Raw genomic sequence first — 8958 nt, forward strand, 5'->3', positions numbered from 1 at the left:
AGCTCGTACGGAATGCGTTGGCAACATCAGCCAACCATCTGCTGCTAGCGATGGGGTCCCTAGCCCCATGATAATCCGGTGCCCCGCAAGCCCTGAACTCCCGAAATGTCAAGGTACGCGCTCCCAACAAAGCCATCATCTCAGTACGGAAGGCTCCCAGCCTCTCATCCAAAATCTCCAATATACCCTCCTTGACCGTGCCAAAGATCACAGGAGTCTGAGCTAGAATACTGCGCGTAACCTCCGCTGATATCAACTCCCTCATCCGCTCCTCGAGCTGCTCGGCCCCTAAACCCGAGCCTAATCCCTCTCCGGCGCCTGATCCGCCCGCTGGTCCCTCTTGCAATGTCACCATACTGAAACATTCAACATAACCACTATCAGAATACTCCTCGCTGCTGCGAGACCAAACATACTCACTACCAGGTTCCCGGTCTTGTCTCGGCCTTCCCTGAATCGAGTACGGATCCTCTGCCTTCAGTAGTACGGGCCCATACTACCTTCCACATCTATCCGTACTTTCCTCAGGAACTGCTTTGACTCCACCAGGTCCCTTTTTCTACTTCTACTGCTCCCAGCACTACCTCATCCTAGGCTTACCCTAGGGAAACCTTTGACTCAACTCAACCAGTCCTCAGCTGCTGAAGGCCTCCTCGCAATGCCAATTAGCCATCACCTGGATACCATCACATGTGACGAGGCTCAGATAATCCTTCAAGTAAAAGACTCGTTCCTACAATGGTTGGACTCAAACAAGAGCTGCGCAATAGGACCAAATCCAACACTCTGAGATTATTCAACCCTGATCACATGTGGCGTGACGTATCCACCTAATGGCTAACTCCCATCACTTAGAATCCCACAATGCACAAAGCAAGCAGCATTCAGACAAGGGAAAATCTAACCATGACATACTCAAGCAATCATATCCACATAGCAAGAATCTGAACTAGCATGCAACACAACTCATAACTTAGGCATAACCTAATCAGGCTATCCTACTACTGACTATTCAGCACTATCATGCAGATCAAAAGCACATATAACAGGCACATAAGGCATCCTCCCTAGATCCTTAGTCCTAATCTAGCATGCTGCTCTATTAACTGATAATCAAAACATAAACTTGTATGGGTATTTTGGGGTACTTACTTGAGCTCGGTTGATTGCATGCACCACACCTCTTTTCTCTTTTCAAGTTCTTTTTTTTCTGAATTCTTTTTACTTTTATAAATCCGTTTTCTTTCTCAAAACTCTCTTTACAAAACTATCTTTTCGCTTTTCAAAACTTTTTATCCGACCCCTCGGTTTGAGTTCAGGCACACCCGAGAGTATGCCCAAATCCCTCAAACCAAGGCTCTGATACCAACTTGTAACGACCCAAAAATTTCTTTAATAAATCATTACTTAAAATAACTTCATCATTCCAAAACATAATATGAGTATAAGTTTTCAAAACATATGTTCGTTATCAGAGTAAAAATTCCCAGTCTGTCTAATCTATGGTGTGTGCCATGCGATCACCCCGAGCTCTTTCCTCCGCTACCGGAAGTACCTGAAACCAAAACTGAAAACCGTAAGCACGAAGCTTAGTGAGTTCCCCACCCTACCACATACCATGCATAACCACATACTGCACACACTGGGCCACGCCCCCTATCTTGGGCCTCGCCCCTACCTCGGGCCTCGCCCGCTACAACGGCCCCGCCGCTCCAGGCCCCGCCTGGCTTCGAGCCCTGCTCGGATACAGATCTGTTTTACTTAGGCCTCGTTTGTCACAGGGCCTCGCCCGTCACATAATAATAATAACACATAAACATTTCATAACACATAACTAACACATGCAACTGGCTCGGTCCTAAGGCCTCACCTTTCCTGGGCTTCGCCCATGTCCTGTTACTGAGGAGTCATGGAACCCCATCCATGCTCCTAATGGTAGTGAGGTACGGGCCCAGCCCACTCTCACTCCTGTGCTAATTCGGGCCTCGCCCCTAATCTGCTACTAGTGAGATATGGAACCCCATCCACACTCTGCTATTGGTGAGATATGGGACCTTGCCCACACTCACCTCCCTACCAGGTACATACATGTATCACACAGACACCAAGTGTAACTATCATATATAGCAATTCCGTGGGCGCCCGCCCGCTATTACTGGACCTCGTACTGCAAACAATGCTAGCATACTATGCCTAGGGCTAACCCCCAGGTCTTCTTCTCATAACTACATGGGCCGGCATTGTGGCCTTAGACCCATTCACACAAAGGGAAACTCACCTGAACTGGCTGAACTTGCTGTTGATCTCACTAGCTGCTTCCCGACAACTCACGGAACTCCTGCTCCCCTTGCTCCCCGAACTACCAATATCAATGTAACACTGAGTCTAACTGGCCCCCGAAAGACAATCAAGTCCACCCTGGTCCAAAGTCAAAGTCCTGGTCAAAGTCAACCTTCCAGGTCAACCCTACTCGCCGAGTCACCCTACTGACTCGCCGAGTTCATAATATTCAGATTCCTTCCATTCCTGACTCGACTCGCCGATTCAGTCCATGACTCGCCGAGTCTACCGATTTCTGAGTCCAGACCTGCCCAACTCACTGAGTCTCCACCCGACTCACTGATTCGAGTCACAACTCGAAGGGTTTGGGGTTTCGCGACCTGACTCGCCGAGTCCAAGAACAGACTCGCCGAGTCCAAGGCAATCTTCATACGACTCGACGAGTTGTTCATCCCACTCGTCGAGTTTCTCCAAATCTTCATGCTACTCGCCGAGTCCACTCAAAGGACTCGTCGAGTCCCTTCAGATCTCCTTTCATGCAGATGATTTTTGAGTCATGCATGGACTCCAAACTATAGATCCATCCTTCCCAAGCCTATTCCACACGTAAAGTTGCAAACTTTACGTGTAGAGAAGGAGATCTAGGCAAGATACGCCATTAACTAGGGTGTAAGGCCAAGGGACTTCAAAATCGACTCAATGGCTGATACTTTATGCTTCTCCAGGCCCTGAAACACTTGAATCTGAAGTAGCAACTCCAGATCCGGCCTCTATCCCAAAATAACAACATTATGGCAAAAGAGCCCCACAACCACACATAGATCTAGGTGCAAAAAGGGTCCAGGAACTAGTTTATTACCTTCAAGTGCTCAGAATGAACTCACAATCCCAGATCTATAGCTCCTTCTTGCTCCTCCAAGTTCCTTCTTCCTTTTCCAAGCCTTAATGCACCTTCCAAGGCTCACCTAGGAGATATGACGGCTAGGGTTTGATATCCAGGGCTAAAGAGGCAGTAAGGAACCCTAGGAAGAAGATTAAGACGTTTATATAGGCCCCAAGTCCCGAATTTAGGGTTTTCCACGCACAGACCAGACTCGCCGAGTCACCTTGACCGACTCGCCGAGTCGGTCGCTTACACCTCGACCCGGATCCTGCTCGGACTCGCCGAGTCCCTCCTTGGACTCGCCGAGTCGGCCCTTAAATTAGGGATTTTCTTTCCCTTCTTGGCCTTTGAAACTTTGGGTGTTACATGTTGTGTGGTTGGGTTGATGTTGGACTGTTCCATACGGTGGCCAATAAAACCGGGAGTATGCCAGATATGAGCTGAGGGTCGGGGTGGGCATACCAGACTCATACTGAGGACTCATATGCATTCCAGATACGAGCTGAGGTTCGAGTAGAGCATGCCAGATTCGTACTGAGGGCTACTCATTATATTCCAGTCCGAGGACTGAAGGAGCAAGCCAGACATAAGCTGTGGGCCAAGGCAATCCAAAATTTTACTAAGGGCTTGAGAGCAAACTAGTTATGTGATGAGGGCCGGAGTGGGCATACCAGACTCATACTGTAGGCTCATTGGTAATCCAATTTGTATACCTGTGGATCCATTGCATGTTGTTACTGTTATTGTTGTTATTGTATTGAGCTATTTTTTATGTATCAGTATATTAGGGGTAACTCACTAAGCCTTCGAGCTTACATTTATCGATTATTGTTTCAGGTACTTCGGATGACCGCGGGAAGGCGAATGTGTGACCGTACACTTCCTCACATGTTATGACTTTTCTTTATGGGATACTCTGATTGAACTATTTTGGAAACATTTGTAATAAATAATGGTTTTTAAATATCTTAAAAAGTTTTAAATTTTTGTGAACTTTTTTGGTTGTTACACATAAATAATAGGGAACCAACTCCCAATGAATCCCTAGGGGTTATGACTTCCTTTGTAACGCTTGCAGATTCGGGCTAGTCAATTTAGAGACAATAAGCATCAAAAATGACTTTTTAATAGAATATTATTTAGAACAGATAATCTTAACCAAGTTATAGTATATGTCACAAGGGTTCCGTACACATAAAGAATGCCGAAATCCGAGTTATAACGAAAAAGTTATGACCCGTCAAAATTTTACGGCAAAACTTGCACGACACCGGGAATCGTAAAAAATGAATTTATGATAAAATACTTTCTAGCCATAGTGATCTAAACAAAATCCATAGTATATGTTAAACCAAGAGTGTGCATAAAAATAACGTCCAAATCTGACTTCGCATGAGGAAGTTATGATTTTTCTAAGATTTAGCATAACAGTGCACATCCCGAAATTTGAATATTAGATCGGTCGAGTTTTAGCCAAAATAGTCTAAACAAGAATTTAAGATCTCGTTAATAGGATCTCAACGATAAAAATACATTCGAAAATGGAGCTCTTATGCGAAAGATATGGACGAAGCTTAGTCTTTACTCTTCAAGTGCGGCGAATGCGATACAGTATTGTAAATCTAATATTGAATGAGAATTAGCCGACGAGGTCTAAATGAAAGTGTTAGTACTCGTAAATACCAACACGTGGATATAAATAATGTCGAGAATAGAGCTCATATGTCAAAGATATTGACGAAATTTAGTCTCTACTCTTCAAGCGCGGCGAATTCGAATACAGTTTTATAAATATGAAATAGAATGAGAATTAGCCGACGGGGTCTAAATAAAGGATGAATCATTCATATTTTCTTCACACCATAAGCCTTTATTTCTCCCTATAACTTCTCTCTAACTCCCCCAAACCCACCAAAGCCTAGGGTACCTCCCTAGAACAAAAAGGAAGCCCCGGAGCTCCCGACAGCTCCAAGAAAAAGGGCTTTTCATCTTGGAAACGCTGCTCCAGCGAAGCCCGGTTTTTAATAAAACCCGCTGTAAGTGAGCTACACCTACCCTATTTAAAATATAGCTTATATTTAAATATAATATCATTATTATGAATCTATAAATAAGATTTATCAGTGATTCAAAGTCGTTATACTATTGATCTACTTACGGGGATGATGTCTAGATTGTGACTTAGTGAGATGTTTAAAGTGGGATTTCCAAATAGTATACTTCGTATACCAAATGGACCCTACTTCCGATATGATCCTACCTGGTTGTTCCTTACTTGATAGATCATGAAAGTATACTTTGACTTAATGATGAATCTAGACTAATAATTAGTCTCAATAAAGATTAGACTAAAACTTAGCGATAATAATGCTAGGTTTCGTCGAAGGAAAATAGAATCTTTAAAAGCGAAGCGCTGCCCGAGTTTGGAATCATCACTTTAACAAGTGAGTGCATGGTCCCTTTCATCTTACACATAGATATGAAGTATTTGATATAAATTACGTGCTGTGAGTGCATAGTTACTTTCATCTTACACATAGATATGAAGTATTTTATATAAATTACGTGCTATGTGTGTATACTGTCTAAATACTTGCTATCTATGCTGGACGAAACTTTTTATACACGTTTTAAATGATCTAAACTGTATATATATTTTATATCTACAAAATGTGTTGGGTAAAACATGGATAGATTGGTGAGATAAATGATGAGCGATGAAAGATGAGATAAATGATGAGCGATGAAAGATGAGATGAATGATGAGCGATGATATATGAGTGATAAAATATGGTGCGAAGCGATGAGCCAAACAATGAGCCAAAACGATGAGCCAAACGATGACCCAAGCGATGGCCCCGTCATCTAGCAGAGTATGGATGACAACCACGAACTATTCTAGACAGTTTAGTGGAACACTAGCAGGCTCGCAGCCTGTAGGCGTTGTGAATGATGTGTTCACCCGGTGTACTCTAAAAACCCATTGACAGGTATTACGAGTGGACTCTTGAAAATGATACTATCAATAAACGAGATAAACCCTGGCGACTATGCAGACTTAGTGCCGATTCCTTAGGATACTCTTGAGGAATGAATCAACGAAGAATAGCTAAATCTTATGGTAGATCCTTAAGTGTAAAGAAGATAATGTGGATGGGTAATTAGGTTGATTGTTTGATGTTTAACATAATAATTATATTATTGCGGGTTGAAAACCCTATTACTCACCAGGTTTCCCAACCTGACCGACTCAAGATTATTTGTATCACTGGTGGCGATATGAAGCTACTTTACACTGAGGGATTTAAAAGAGATGTAGATCACTAGTGTAAATGAATGTAAGTTCTATTTATGCTTATGTTTCTGTATGGATGATGACATCCTAAATGTTTGAAAATGGGTAAAAATTCATTTCTTCGAAAATGCTTTGATAATGTATTTATCATGTTTTTCTGGGAACAAATTCCGCAACATTTTTATTACAAGAGTTACTCTGATTTTTATAAATCATAAACAAAAATTGGTCTTTTTTGGCCATGAAAATGGGGATGTCTTATCCTTGCTAAGCATACGGGTCCTGTGCTTCTAGTAGTACGGGCCCATACTACCTTCCACACCTACTCGTGTTTGTCTCAAGGATCATAACAACACCCTAACAATACTCATAAGCGTAAACGAACACCCAATCCTCACTCCTAGAGGAAAAGATAGACATCCCACTACCGATTGACTGACCCCTCACGACTCATCCATGAAACTTCCACCAACCATGCAGCTATCAGGCATCACATAATCAGGCAATTCTATCATGAAATTCTTGAAGATCCTTAGCCTATCACTAGCATGGTGTTCTAATATATCATAATATCAAATAATAGCATGGTATTTTGGGGTTTACTTACTGGCTCCGGGTGATGGTACACATCACATCCTCTAGTATTTTAAAAACCATTTGAAAATAATTTTAAAAATCTTTTCCTTAGTTTGAGACTGGATTCACACGAGTGTTCCTCTAATTCACTCAAACCAAGGCTTTGATACCAACTTGTAACATCCATAAAATTTTGAAAATTTTAAAACTTTTAAATAACTCCAAAAACGATCATTCATTACAATTTGTTTTCAAAATAGTTCAACATCAGAGAAAATCCCAGAAATCATAAAATAAATATGAGGAGGTGCACGATCATGTCGTCGCCTTCCCATGATCCTTAGAAGTACCTGAAACATAATCCAAAGCTGCAAGCCAAAAGCTTAGTGAGTTTCCGCCAAAATACCAACCATAACACCAAAACTAGAATAACATCACAAACAACATGCATTCAGAGCCTTTAGTCTGAATGGAACACCCCACCGGCCTACAGTCTATCTGGTATGCTCATAGAACATACAACATGATTGGTATGCCACCTCGGGCCTTCAACCTATCTGTAATGTTCTTCGGCCTTCAACTCGACTGGTACGCCTCACCGGCCTTCAGTCTATTTGGTATGCCCTGGGTCAATTGGCCTTCAGCACAAAGCAGGACCGCCTCAACCCAACCGTATATAACATGTCAACATATACATAGCAATTAAACACATAATCAGTCAATAGACAAACAGGCAGATCTTACAGATCACTAAGCATATCATTATCCTACTACCAGGATACAAATCTAACAGATCACTACAATACTCAATCATGCAATTATCAGGATAACAATCCAAAAGGGTTGACCATAGTTCCTTCAACCCAACAAATACAGTGAGGAACACTCACCTCACAAGCAGCTGGACTGATAAGATCTATCTCTGAATCCTAACTCCCAACTCAAATCCTACAACAAACATGACCAAACCATCAAACCTCAAAATACCCAAAATGCCCTCAAAAGTCAAACTTGGTCAACCATGGTTAAAGTCAATGTCAACAGTCCATGTTGACCCAACTCATCGAATGAAATCTACCAACTCGTCGAGTTCCTTTAGTACTTAGAGAAACAGGGGAAAAACCTAGCCAACTTGCCGAGTTATCAAGACAACTCGTTGAGTTCCTACAGTATCCATAATAACAGGAAAAACTCGAGTCAACTCGTCGAGTTTTCCCAACTTAACTCATTCAGTCCATTTTCATCCTTTCCAACGCTCAAGAATGCAGATTTGGAACCCAAGAGCTAGAAAACCACGTAAAGTTGCTAACTTTATGTCCATGCATAACACATGGAGGCTACAACACGCAAAAAGTCTTAACAAGGGCCTAAAGCATAAAGGGGGCCTATAACATGATGAATATTGAAGCTTTAAGACCAAAGAGGCCACAAAAGCATCCATATCTGAAGTGGAAACTTCAAGAAATGTCCAAACCTAAGAATGACTCCAATATGAGCCAAAAATGACAATAAACTTTCAAGGGGAAGATCTAAGCAATAAATGACAAAGGTATTGACTTTATACCTCAAAATGGTTGCAACAATAAAGAAGATTCCGGATCTACAGCCTTCCTCTCAAGCAAACCTATTCAAACACCAAGCTCCTTCAAAAGATCACCAAAAATCACTCCTCAAGCTCTCACACACACACACAAAAGGGAGAGAATGCACAAATTAGGCTTTCTCTGGACAGAGGGGCCGAATAGGGTGCAACTCCCTAAAAATTAGGGTTTAATAATATACCACCAACTTGTCGAGTTTTCCTCAACAAGTTGTTGAGTTGGTCCAAAAATATACGTGGCCTAAGAGCTTCCAACACGTCGAGTTGAGGCCATCAACTCGACGAGTTCAAAAGGAAAATTTACGTTTTTAGCCATAAATCTCA

This window comes from Lactuca saligna, chromosome 8 (genome assembly GCF_052625555.1).
Source record: "Lactuca saligna cultivar CGN05327 chromosome 8, ASM5262555v1, whole genome shotgun sequence".
Taxonomy (NCBI): domain Eukaryota; kingdom Viridiplantae; phylum Streptophyta; class Magnoliopsida; order Asterales; family Asteraceae; genus Lactuca; species Lactuca saligna.